Raw genomic sequence first — 13,434 nt, 5'->3', positions numbered from 1 at the left:
TTGGAGGCAATGACGGAAATCATTGTATGTTTGAGGAATAGTATGATGAAAGCATTAACCAGGAATACTACAAATCAATTTTGCAGTATGTTTGGAATATGAACGTTGAATACCAACGCTAGATCGCCGAAACGCAACAAGGAATTACGGCACTGCAGGAGAAACTAAAAGAGGCGAATGAAGAAAAAAACAAAATGGAAGAGAAATTTAAGTGATTGGAGCAGAGAATACTAGGCGGTAGTGACTAAACAAACACATGTATGTGTTGAGTGTAGTATTTTATCTTTATGTTTTCCATGTCATGTATTTTCATTAGTTGTACTGAATTTAAATTATGTTAAGTTGCTATGTTTGTGTTTGTGTTGTAGTATTAAAATAACGAAGAACCGGAGAAATAAAAACATAATGAGCATATAATGTAAACAATAAAAATAGTTGCTATTATTTACTGAATGTCATATATACATAAAATACAAAAAAAATCAATGTATCCCACATCCTGTATGCTTTAATGCAGCCGTTGGCCTAAGGAGCATCCCATCCCGCCTAGCTACGCTATCAGGATCATCCTCATGATATCGCCTCTTTATCTGAGGATGTGTTGCAGCATGGTCGTAAGTAGGGCTGGTAGGCTCGGTAGAAGAGGTCGTTGGTCTAGCAATAAACTACAGAATAATAAGATATTTTAGTATAAATATATATTAATAATGTACTTGTTAAGTCACAGAAATTTAAAATTGTCTTACCATGGTCTCGTCGGGCTCCTGAATATAATCATCCGTCACAGCCAGGTCAGTATCGCACACATTGGCCTCCGTGACGGGCGTGGATGAAGCCTTAATAAAAAAAATAAAGATATTTATAGCTAATCAATGAGATAAAAACAAATTTAAATTTAATAGTAATACAAACATACATGCGCCTGTGAAAACTTCCCAGCATCCCTTGATGATGAGCCATAACTTAGCCGACGCCCACTATCCACATCTCGTACCGGACGAACATCAGCAACCGTCGATGCCTCTAGAGGATCAGGAAAATACGCATCCCAATCATGTGAGGTAATGGGTGTGCCCGCAATCAACAATAGAGCTGACGGATTCACCTACGAAGTCCTCGGAGTAAGCCCAGGCTAAACGATAGCATATGACTAGGATCAGGGTGGTCACCCGGCTGCTCAACTCCAACATCCTCAATAGGTGCCTCAACGCCCCTTTGCTAAGGACCACCTCATCGCCGACCCCTACGACCTCGTGCGACACCCCTACCTCGTGGGGCACGCCTGCCACGTCGACCACATTCAGGTTGCACTAGTGCCCCACGGTGGTACCGATCTAGTGCCACATAATCAGGCTCGCGTCCTAAGCGCTCATCATCTCAGGCTCGCTACAATGTCCAGGCAGCCAAATCTGTAACCTGCCGGTCATACTTGTGCAAAGTGGCTGCTCCCTTGCTGGTATACTGTTGCATCTGCAGTCCCAACTGGTGGAACAGATGTATGCCAATAGCCTGCACAACATGTAAAATATAAATTACGGAATGCTAGGTTAACGTTATAAGTAAGTATACCAAATAACATACAAATGTCTCGTGCCTCCCGACGTATGGAACTACCTATCGCCAGCACGATAAATGGGATTCCTGACGAAAAGTTGGGTAACGCTGTCGTACCAGCCCATATAATCATACTCATCATCCGTCCAACTAGGTGAAGGGGGCGGAATCAGGTCTTATCGCCGGTCCCAAGTATCGATCTACGCCTTTAGCCATGTCATATATGTATGGTCCACCCTGGAACAATCATCCCGTTAGTAATGTGTGTTATGCCAGGTGGGCGGTAGCGGTACAAGCTGCGGGTAGCCAAACTGGCAAAGTACTCTCTCGGTTGCATGATGCTCCACAATATCAAGGCACATCAACGGGACGAAAGAGCTTCACATAAGTCGGCCGATCAAGCAATAATCGGGCAAACTAGCTATTAGCTCATCATTGTATGGCCTCCAAATGAACTATTAAGTAACAACAGAAAACGTGAGTATAAGCAACACATATGAAGCCAGGCCAAGTAAACTTAGGTATACATTTACCTGTGCGCCCTCCAACAAATCCAACAAATCCCTGTACAAGGGGAGATTATGGCGAGCCTCGTACTCTCGTCCATATCCTCGCTTATCAACCCACCTCCTAGCTAGAGGGAGAAACGGAGGTGGTGCACCTGGAGCTAAGGGTGGTAGAGGTGGTTGCAACTGCAGGAAGCTCTCCCAAGCCCAAATCTAATATACAAAGTGGACGTAAAATTTAAGGTATATATTTACTGGGTATGTTATCATGAATAGGGTATTCGACTATGTTTTCACCTATAGCAGCGGCAAAAATCCAGCAATGTCGTGCTGGGTGCTCATGCTCGCCCGACACATCTGCTTGTACAAGTAATCGAGAACGGCAACACCCCAGCTGTACTGATGTAAATCATCTAGCCGCTCAAGATGATGAAGAAATCTCAAGCTGACTAGGTTCCCCAAAGTGTTCGGGAACAAAACCCTTCCAAACATAAAGAGCAGCAGCAACCTCGTGTACCGGTGAATATGTAGATCTGGTGTATCATGCATAATGTCATTATGCATCGCCTTCAAATGCTGGCAGATGGACGTCAACTGCAGACGACTAGCCCCACTCAATGCACCCTCATTCGCTAGCCGAAAACTAGTGAACCGCTGTAACATCTCCGGGTACTGATCTCCCGTATACTCTCTCATGCCAAGCGGCAAAGTAACAGGGTGTCCATCAACGGGTAGCCCATACATGACCTCCACATCCCTGAAGCGTGATAGTGGCCTCACTAATGGGCAAATGGAATGTGTGCATCTCCGGTCGCCATCGCTCTATCAGGACCGTGATTACCGACCAATCCAGTTGCAGCCGGCCGATCTCCACAATCCTATAAAAGCCCGTATCCTAGAGGCGTCTAACTATACGGGGATGGAGAGGGTGGTCCCTAAGAAAGCCCCACATATCGTCTACTGTCCTGGCGTGAAACGTCTGGGTAAGTAATTGTCCATCCCGTATGTGGGACGACCTATGATCCCCCTGTAACGACAATAGCTCCAGGCTGGCAGGCCCGAGAGGCAAAGGCGGAACCTTCATGTTGTCTACTGTAAATTAAATAATATTAATTACATTATTTTACATAATTATTAAATATTCACATATGGGTTTGGGGCTCGATATTTGAGGCCCAGTAATACCAAAATATCCTGAATTCTTGTGTTCATGATGAGAAATTTTCCCGATTTATCCCTCAACATGTTTGTTATTTTAAATGTTAGTTTTATTAATTAATATGTTAATTTTATTATTTTACATGTTAGTTTTATTATTTTATATGTTTATTTTTATTATTTTATATGTTAGTTTTATTATTATATTTTTTTTATTACTCACTTATTTTTTACAATAATAAAATTAAATAATTAATTTTTGTAATTATACAAGATTTAATTATTAAATATTCACATATGGGTTCCGGACTCGATATTTGAGGCCCAGTAGCACCAAGGTATCCTGGAAATATTGTTGTTTTCTCATACTTAGTCCGGGAAATATTGTTTTTTTCTCGTGTTATTTTCTTACGATCATTGACTAGAATTGGATAGAGTTCGTGGTTGAACTATCAACTTTTTTGACATATTTTTGGGTATAAGAGATACTTAAATGATTAATTTCAATAACTACAAGGATATTACGCTAAAGGGAACTACATTTTACTATGCTAAAAGGGCACTACATTACAAATACAAGTACTACATTAGGCCACAAGATACCATTGGAGAGAGCTAAAGTAACAATTTATCTATTTTACTAGTCTCTAAGAAAATAAATAATCCAAACCGGATAAAAATAACAAATAAATTTAATCACAAAACATTCACGAAACTACATATACCACAGTAAAAAGTAACTAATTAAAATTCCGTTAACCACTAATAATAATTTCTCTATTTTTACTAATTTTTTTTAGCACACTAACATCATAGTCCGGATAAAAATAATAACTTAGTTAAATCGCAAAACAATCACAAAACAGCATAGAACACATTAAAAATAACTAATATGGATTTTTTTATACGAGTTTTAACAAAAACTAAGTCGGAATACCTCGATTTTAACTTTTTGGTATAGCGAAGATTTGGTGATTTGGAACCGAAACAAGCAACCCACTCCAAGAAAATACCTTATCTAGGACGTGGGACCGAGAATCTACACTTTTTGTGGAATCGGTGGGCTCCACTCGAGATCTTTTTTTAAAATGGGGAGGGGGGACCGCTGGTTTTTTTTAAAAGGGGGGAGGGTTTCTGTCGACTGGTTTGGTGGGGAAGAAGGGGACCTTTTTTTATGCAAGTATAGTGCTGTTTATATAGCGTGATAAACGACGCTGTACTTGCCCGTCTTTTTAGATTCCAATATAATGCTCTTTTAAAGGGTGATATACCTTAACTGGTCAAACGTGTTACAACCCATATCCACATGTGTTAGTTCATGCCATATATTAGTTAACATAAATCCAAGAAGGAATTATCTTTGAGATGATAAGAAGTCAATCTTATTGGTCTTAAGTGATACAAGAGTGTATAAGGGTGATTAACCAGTATTAGAAGTTAAACGAATCAAGGATGTTGTAACTCATATTTTCAGGTAATCTAGCGGTGCTTAATACACTCAAGAGGTCATTTATTAAGGTATTTTAATCATATAATATCCGTATCATAAGTCTTGAAGTCAAACGAGTTATGAAACAAAAGTCGACAAAAGTTGTCGCAACTTAGGTTCATAATTTTACTTAAACATTAGGTCAAATGTTTATAATCTTTTCTTATAATTTACAAGGAATTACGGGGTGATATACCAACAAAATTAAAGATCTATGAGTCTAGTTTCCAATGCATTAAACCGTTTATCGATACGATCTCGGAGTAGAGAGATATTCGCGTTTTCGCGAGACTGCGCCAAGCACCTCTCTATGGGGCCCACTAAGTCGATTTAAGATATTTGGACCTATATAGGATGCCTCCAACCCGTTTTAAGTAATTTCTTTTCACTATTTTCAGACCTTAGAACCCTAGGAACATCCTCTCAAGGTTCTCTCAAGATTCAAGACCCAAAAAAGGGCAAACAACACAAATCAAGTGTCGGGAATTCCGTGGCGCTAGTAAGTCTCTTGTTCTTCTTGTTGTTGCTCATTTTTGTGTCGTTCCAGCTCGTGTGGGAGGTTGTTTTAAAGGGTTTATGTTCTGTAAATACTCCCTCATGTTCTTAATATCAATCCTAGGTGATTTCAAGCCTTCTAAAGTGATTCTAGTGCCGAAAAACACTAATTGATCGCTAGTTTCGCTTTTTTGTTGTTGTGGCAGCATTGGAGGGATATTTCATGGAAATTTAAGGTCAAATTGGAGTTGTTCTTTCTGTATAAAGGTAAGGAACCTCTTACTCTATATGTATTTAAGATTATCCAAGTTGCAGCTAAGCCATTGAAGCTAGAACTTGTGAAATATATATCGAAAGGCTTGGAAGTAATGTTATTGTTTTGTGGACTGTTTTGCGTTGTTGTTGGGCTGCGTATTTTACTACTATCTTGTGGAGTTTTGGAGGAGGAAGGGTGTGTAGAAACACCATATATATGTAGGGTTATGGGCTGATAGTTATTCGTAACATTTCCAGGTTGTTTGACACGACTACGGTGGTCGTCGTATGTATGGAGTGATTAGGCTGTGTGTGGACTATTTTGGGAGGCTCAATATGTTTATTATTGATGTTGTTTGGGCTGTTTGGTGACTGTTTTGAATGGTGTGAGGTCATATATATAGGGGAGGTGTTGTCCGTTTCATCGTAAAATAGGTTGTGGTCGATACATAATAGTTATGACGCTTAAATGATAACGATAGTATCGTTTCTCTTATTGTAGACTAAGGAGTTTTGACAATTGCATAGCTTGAGATTGGGGCAGTATATACAAGGTATGTGAGGCTATCCCTTTCCTTCTTTTGCACGACTCCGATTGTACATAATGTAATGAACGATCTTCCAAGATACTCTACTCTTAGAAGCTAGCAGTACTTACATTGTTTTCCCTCTTATGGAACGATTGATGTTAATGTTGCTTCTCTTAGTCTTATGTTATCAATGTTGTTGGTACTTCCTGATTCTTATAAGGTTCATAGTGAAGAGTTAGTCCTAATAACGTGTACAGAGGATACCGACCTTACGTCACTCCGAAAGGTTTAGAATGTGATTCCATGAGTCGAGCATGCATTATATATATGTATCTATTTTACTCTACCGAGCCACGCTATAGTTGGCCGGGTACGGCACCTATTGTGCAACCACTGATCAGTTGGGTTTTACCGAGCTCCACGTGGCCGGGTACGATTCTACCGAGCCTATTATGGCCGGGTACGATATGATGATGATGATGCCCATAGAGGCGAATGCTTTAAAGGTTTATGTATTTATACATATGTATCATGCATTTCATGTAAGTAGCCCTCAGAGGTACTAAGATGTTACAGGTTGTATATTCTCTATCCTTGCTTACATTACTGATCGTATTTATGGTTTCTTGCCTTACATACTCAGTACTTTATTCGTACTGACGTCCTTTTATTTGTGGACGCTGCATGTCGTGCTGCAGGTCCTGATAGACAGGTAGGTGCAGCTCCCCCACCACAGTAGACTGTCCAGTTCAGCGGTGATTGGCGAGATCCCTTCTCCGGACTTGCCTTGGTCTTGGTATGCAATTTTTGTTATAGACATTATGGGTATGTCGGGGCCCTGTTCCGGCTATGTTGCAACACTTATGTTCTTTTAGAGGCTCATAGACAGGTGTCGGCTCATGTATAGTTTGGTATGCCTTGTCGGCTAGTTTTTGTTGTATAGTCTTTCATAGTAGCGTGGTAGCTCATACCTTATATGTAGTTTCTTGATTGTCTGGTCATCCCCTGCTATGTATGTTCATGCCGTCATATTTTATTGCTGGTTGTCTATGATCTAGGTCTACCATTTATATTGATCTCGTCAGCCCTAAAAGATAATAATGAAGGTTAGATGAAATGTGCGTTGGTGCTCGGCAAGTGTGGTCGGGTGCTAGTCATGGCCCTTCAGTTTGGGTCGTGACAAACTTGGTATCAGAGCAAGTCTGTCCTAGGGGTTGTCTATGAGCCGTGTCTAGTAGAGTCTTGATTATGGATGTGTAGCGCGCCACATTTATAATCAGGAGGCTACATGACATCTAGGGTTGTTACCTTCTTCCTGAATCTAGATCGTGCGTAGAGTTGAGTCGTAAGTGTTCGTCTCTAATATTCACCTTGTTTTTTTTCAGTGATGCCTTCGACTAGGAAGCAAACGATTAGTAGACGGCTTGATACAGCAGCGGGAGAGGGTACCAGTCAGGTGCCCCAAGTTAGAGCAGGACAAAGTGAGGCTCAAAGTGAGATGCCCTCTCATACCTCATCTACTCCATCTCCTCCAGAGGATATTAGAAGGCACCCAGCACCTCCAGTTCCTCCGTCTGGCACTCCAGACCAGGATATGCGGAGTGCTTTGCAGTTATTGACTAGCTTGGTAGCTGCTCAGGCTCAGAGGCAGAATACAGGTGCTGCTGAGAAACCAGTTAGTACAAGAGTTCGTGATTTTATTAATTTAGACCCTCCAGTGTTTACCGGATCAGACCCCAAGGAGGACCCACAGACTTTTATTGACCAGGTTCATCGTACACTTCGGGTTATGCATGTTAGTGATACAGAGGCAGTAGAGTTGGCTTCTTATCGGCTACGGGATTTAGCGGTTCTCTGGTATGATAGTTGGGAGAGATCCAGGGGTCCGAACCCTCCTCCAGCTGTGTGGAAGGAATTTTCTGAGGCCTTTCTTCGTCACTACTTGCCAGTTGAGATACGACGAGCTAGAGCTGATAAGTTCTTGAACCTTAGACAAGGTAATATGAGTGTGCGAGAGTACAGTATGCAGTTTGATTCTTTGGCAAGGTATGCTCCCCATATGGTGGCCGAGATGAGTGATAGGGTGCATATGTTCGTGAATGGGTTGGGACCACATCTGATAAATGAGTGTACGACAGCCTCCTTGGTGGAGGGCATGGATATTTCCCGTATTCAAGCTTATGCCCAGACCCTAGAGGATCGTAAGCGCCAGCAGAGGGCAGTTAGGGAGCAGGATAGGGGCCAACATAAGAGGGCGAGATTTGCAGGGTATTCTGATGACTTCAGAGGCCGCATCAGGCCACAGTTTTCGAGGAGTTCGGCGCCACCTGTAGCTAGTGCTCCTCCACAGTTTCAGAGGCCTCGATATGATCGATCCTATTCTGGTCCAGGTCAGAGTTCGCGGGCATCTGGCTCGCAACATCACAGGGATACTAGTCAGATGAGACCCCCAACACCACATTGTGATCAGTGCGGCAAGGCCCACTTTGGACTGTGTCGTCGAGGTTCTGATGCATGCTATTCGTGCGGGCAGCCTGGCCATATGATGCGGGATTGTCCTAATAGAGGAGGTGATGGTATGGCTCAGCCGACTGGATCTGTGTCTGGTTCTTCCTCATCAGTTCGACCTCCAGCACGGGGTTTTCAGCAGTCGACAGGTCGTGGTAGGGGTAGAGGTGCAGTGCCGAGTTCGAGTGGTGCTCAAAATCGAACCTATGCTCTAGTAGGTCGACAGGATCTCGAGTCGTCTCCAGATGTTGTTACAGGTATTATATCTGTGTTTTCTTATGATGTATATGCGCTGATTGATCCGGGATCTACATTATCATATGTTACACCCTTTGTGGCTAATAAGTTTGGCATTGAACCTGAATTGATAAGTAAACCCCTCGCGGTATCTACTCCGATAGGAGATTCTGTGATTGCTAGAAGGGTATATAGAGGTTGCACTGTGATGATTTGTAGTCGTCAAACCTCGCCTTACGAAAAACTACTCCAAAATAAATCAAAAAATAAAATAAATTTCTTTTACTGTGTAATTTTTGAATTTGCGTGGTGTTAAATACTTGTGTTATGTCCGTAAGTGTTTACATTGTCATAATAAAATGAAAAAATAAAATAAAATACATATTGCATGCATATAGGATTTAATGATACATTTAAAAGATAATTTAAATAAAATCACAAAAAATATGCAATAGTTCTATTTTAAATATTCCACTGTGTGATTGATGTTTTGTCTATATGTTAAATAATTGTTATAAAATAATTAATATATTTTGTGAATTCAAAATTGTTTTACAATTAAAATTAGAAATTTAAATTAGAAAAAATGAAAAAAAATGTATATATATGCAAAATCGGACCTGGATTAAAATCCAGGCCCAAATGAATTAATTCCCCCCACAGCCCAATCCAGATGACCCTGTCCGGTCCAATTCAAAGCCAAAACCAAACGACGACGTTTGGTCACCTCCCATCAAGGGCCGTTGGATCAAATCCAACCAACGGTCAAGATCTCACCCCCTTTACCCGTAACCCGTAACCCGTTCCAGTGACCCGACTCAGCCGACCCTGGCATTAAACCAAACGACATCGTTTGGTTTAATGAATTGATCCTGGCCCTTCATTCTATCTAATCCAACGGACAATATCAATCCACCCCACCCCTATATAAGTCCCAGGCCCCTACCCCGGCCCCAAACTAAACACCCCTCTCCCCCCTCCTACACTGTTCATCATCGTCCCCCAAACCCCCACTCCTAACCCTAGCTGCCCTAGGATCCCACCGCCTGAAACCCGGCGGCATCAACGCCGCCGGTCACTACCTTAACAACCTAGAACCCCCTGAACATCCTCTATCCAGTTATGCTAGCCACTTGGCTCGAATCTGCTTGAAGGTTCTCGAATCTTCATTTGAAGATTCGAGCCGAGTTTAAATCTAAACCTAACAGCCCCAAATCGACACCATAGCTTCCCCTAGCCACCCTGAGTATGGATCTATTGTTTGTTTGGCTCGAATCAGTTCCGAGCTTCTCGAATCTTCTTTTGAAGATTCGGACCAAACAAGAACAAACTCAGATCCGTTTTAAGCTGACACCAAATGACCCCTAGGCTACCCTCACCCTTGTATCATATTTGGTTCTCCTCGAATCTGACCAGAAATGGTTAAATCCCAAATCGAACTTTCAAGAACCCTAAAAATACCAAACTTTTGGATTCTGTTCAGATTGAGTAAAGATTGAGGTTTAATCGACCTTAGTCGAAGTATTTTCAGTGGAAAATACTTCGACTAAGGTCTGTTTGATTTCAAACAAAATCCGAAGCCGAGTTGAGTTCGAGTCTGATTAAAATTCAGAGGTACTTTTCTATTTCTGTTTGTGTATTCTGTATGTATTTTCGTTTGTTTAATAACTTGTTAATTTTTCATATTTTGTTTTGATTAATTCTGTCATTTCTGTCTCCTACCTATCTACTTGATCCGAATGTGAATTGTTTCTGTTGGTTGTGACTAATTACAATGTGTGTAATCGACTCGATTAAGTTCGTCGATTAGTTATATTACGAATTTTCATTTCTGAAAATGCTGACTGAAACAGTCTGCTTCTATTGTTTTAGACTGATTATGGACAAATGTTGTAAATAGTCAACTGATTAATACTCGTCAATTAAATCATGTTTGTTTGTGAATCAGTGAATTCAAATGTATGCTGTATATGTTGTTTTCTGAACAGGGCATTGTCAGTATATTGACAATGCTCCTGTGTATGTTTGATCTTAGTTCAATTTGAAGATCAGTTTGAATTATTATGCTGAACTCAGTGTAATATTGTTGTAATGTCAAGTTTGAATTCAAGTTTACAAATGTTGATTGGATATAATTGTGTTAGGGGGTTACATTCTTAGTCAGGATTCAGTCCAAACTTTAGGATTGGTTTGTAGCTGTTGTAAATCAGATTAATAATCAGGCTTATACAGATTTTAAAATCTGTATTGTTAAGATGCTGAATTTAAGGCAGTAATACCAGTAGAAAACAGTAAATCTGGACATTTCTGGGATAAAACAATGAGGATAATATGTTAATAGCAATGTGCTGAAAGTGAAAAGTTAGTGGCTATTATTTAAAGTGATAATGGGAAACAAAGAGTAATGGGGCTGCTGAAAAACAGGATAATAGCACTCAATAGGATTTAAAGTATTCAAAAGTAGTTTTAATGGAAAAACTTTCTGATTTTTAAAGGAGAAAAGGGTCCATCCAGCATTAAAAAGTATAGAACCAGCCCTGTATAAATACAGGAGCTGGACAGACAGAAAAAAAGAGACAGAGAACAGAATTTAGGAGACTTTAAGAGTTTTCAGAGAGAGAGAGAGACATACAGAGAAGAAATATAAAATTTGAGAAAGGAAAATCAAGCAGAAACAGAAATCTGAAAAAGGAAGATAGAAAGAAAGGAAAACAGAAATATTAAACAGAATTCTACATCGGAAGTTAGTATTGAAGCTGATTCTGTGTTTTGAAATTGAAAGCTTTTTCAGTCTACTTTGTTTTAAGTCTAAAAAATCAGAAGTATTGTCCCTTTGTTGAATCTGTTCGGATTTATTTGAATCCATAGTTCAGTTAAAATCTAAAGTTTCTTTTAAAAATACCGTTACTGTGCATCTGGGTTTCTCGGGTCTCATTATTACTCAAGTCTGTGGAAAGACTGCTATTCTGCTGATTTTGTTACTGCTGCTACTGCTGAAATTTACTCATTCTACCTTCATTTTCAGGTACATGTCTTTTAAATTTTAAGTTGGAAAGAGATTCAACATGACTAATCAATGAAGCTTGAATTGAAATTCTGTTTTCCATTTGTCCAAGTTCATCAGTTTAAATTTCATTTTTGTTTCATGATAGTTAATTAGTAGTGAATTCAATTTGATAGCTATGAGCTAATTGTCTTACTTTGAAAGTTCGTATAAAGCTTTGTAATAATGTTAGCCCTTCATCTCATTAGTTTAGTCATATTTGAACTGTCAAGGTAGGAAACATGGCATAAAGATTGGCCATTAACTAGGCCTTGTGGCGTTGTTAGAATAGAGTGAAAATGTCAAAACCATATTGCTAGTTTATTCTGATACTTGATTTAGTTATGGATGGAATGATATAAGTTGTACGTTCTTATGTGGTATGATAACAGGTATCTATAGAACCATTAGTGGATGGTGAGTTGAGTTGTTATGGCTCATTATGATGTTAAAATGCTATGAATGTTTCAAGACATACAAATACGCATGTAAGGCAATGTTGTCAATCAATTTGAATAATAATTCTTTTCTTATCAACTTGATGCCTATTCACCCTCATAAATAAATTAACCAAACAATTAGGCCAATTAGATCAAAAGCAAGTATATGAGAATAAAATGAGGTGTACAAGCATAAATTGCAATACTTATATCAATGGTAAGTAGAAATAGAATTTGCACTAAATAAGAAATAAATAAAAATTGTTCAAAAATACTTCTTCCCTTCATAAATCATTTTGTGAGTTTCATATGTCCCTCATTCTTTGGTATATGTATATATGTTGTATTTGTGAAGAATAGTATTAATCATGTTCTTATTCTTTATTTTGAATTTGAATAGTCTTGGATGAACATAAATTATACGCGGAAATTCTAATCGACGGGCAACATTTAATAAATTGTGGATTCTTTTTCAAATATTTTGCGCAATTAGGGATACGTTCGCGTACCCTGATTATATTTTTAAAAAGCAAAATTCGGATTATGCGTACGCGCAATTTCGAGCGAATATTTAATAAAAGGATTTTTCAAAGGCGTTAAATTAATTTCATAAAAACCCGCGATGTGCGGTTCAATATTTAAGAAAAACAAATATTCTTGATTCAACACAATTTCGAAAAAATGATTGCTTAATAAATATATTATCAAAAGTTATTGTGTACACGTACGCGTGACACAATTCCGCATTTTTAAATTTATAACACGAATATACGTACGCGTAATTCGATTCAAAGAAGGGTCCTTAATCACAATAAGTAAAAGCGGTAGAAAAATCACGTAACAAAAAGTATTTAATAAAAATCAAGATAATTAAGCCAATAATAAAAACAGTTGAGCGACCGTGCTAGAACCACGGAATTCGGAAATGCCTAACACCTTCTTCCGGATTAACAGAATTCCTTACTCAGGATTTCTGGTTCACAGAATAATAAATAGAGTCATATTCTCCTCGATTCAGGGATTAATATGTTACACCCTTTGTGGCTAATAAGTTTGGCATTGAACCTGAATTGATAAGTAAACCCCTCGCGGTATCTACTCCGATAGGAGATTCTGTGATTGCTAGAAGGGTATATAGAGGTTGCACTGTGATGATTTGTAGTCGTCAAACCTCGGCAAATTTATTTGAGTTAGAAATGGTTGATTTTGATGTGATAAT

This window comes from Nicotiana sylvestris, chromosome 6, assembly GCF_000393655.2.
Source record: "Nicotiana sylvestris chromosome 6, ASM39365v2, whole genome shotgun sequence".
Taxonomy (NCBI): Eukaryota; Viridiplantae; Streptophyta; class Magnoliopsida; order Solanales; family Solanaceae; genus Nicotiana; species Nicotiana sylvestris.
Note: the sequence above shows the minus strand (reverse complement) of the source record.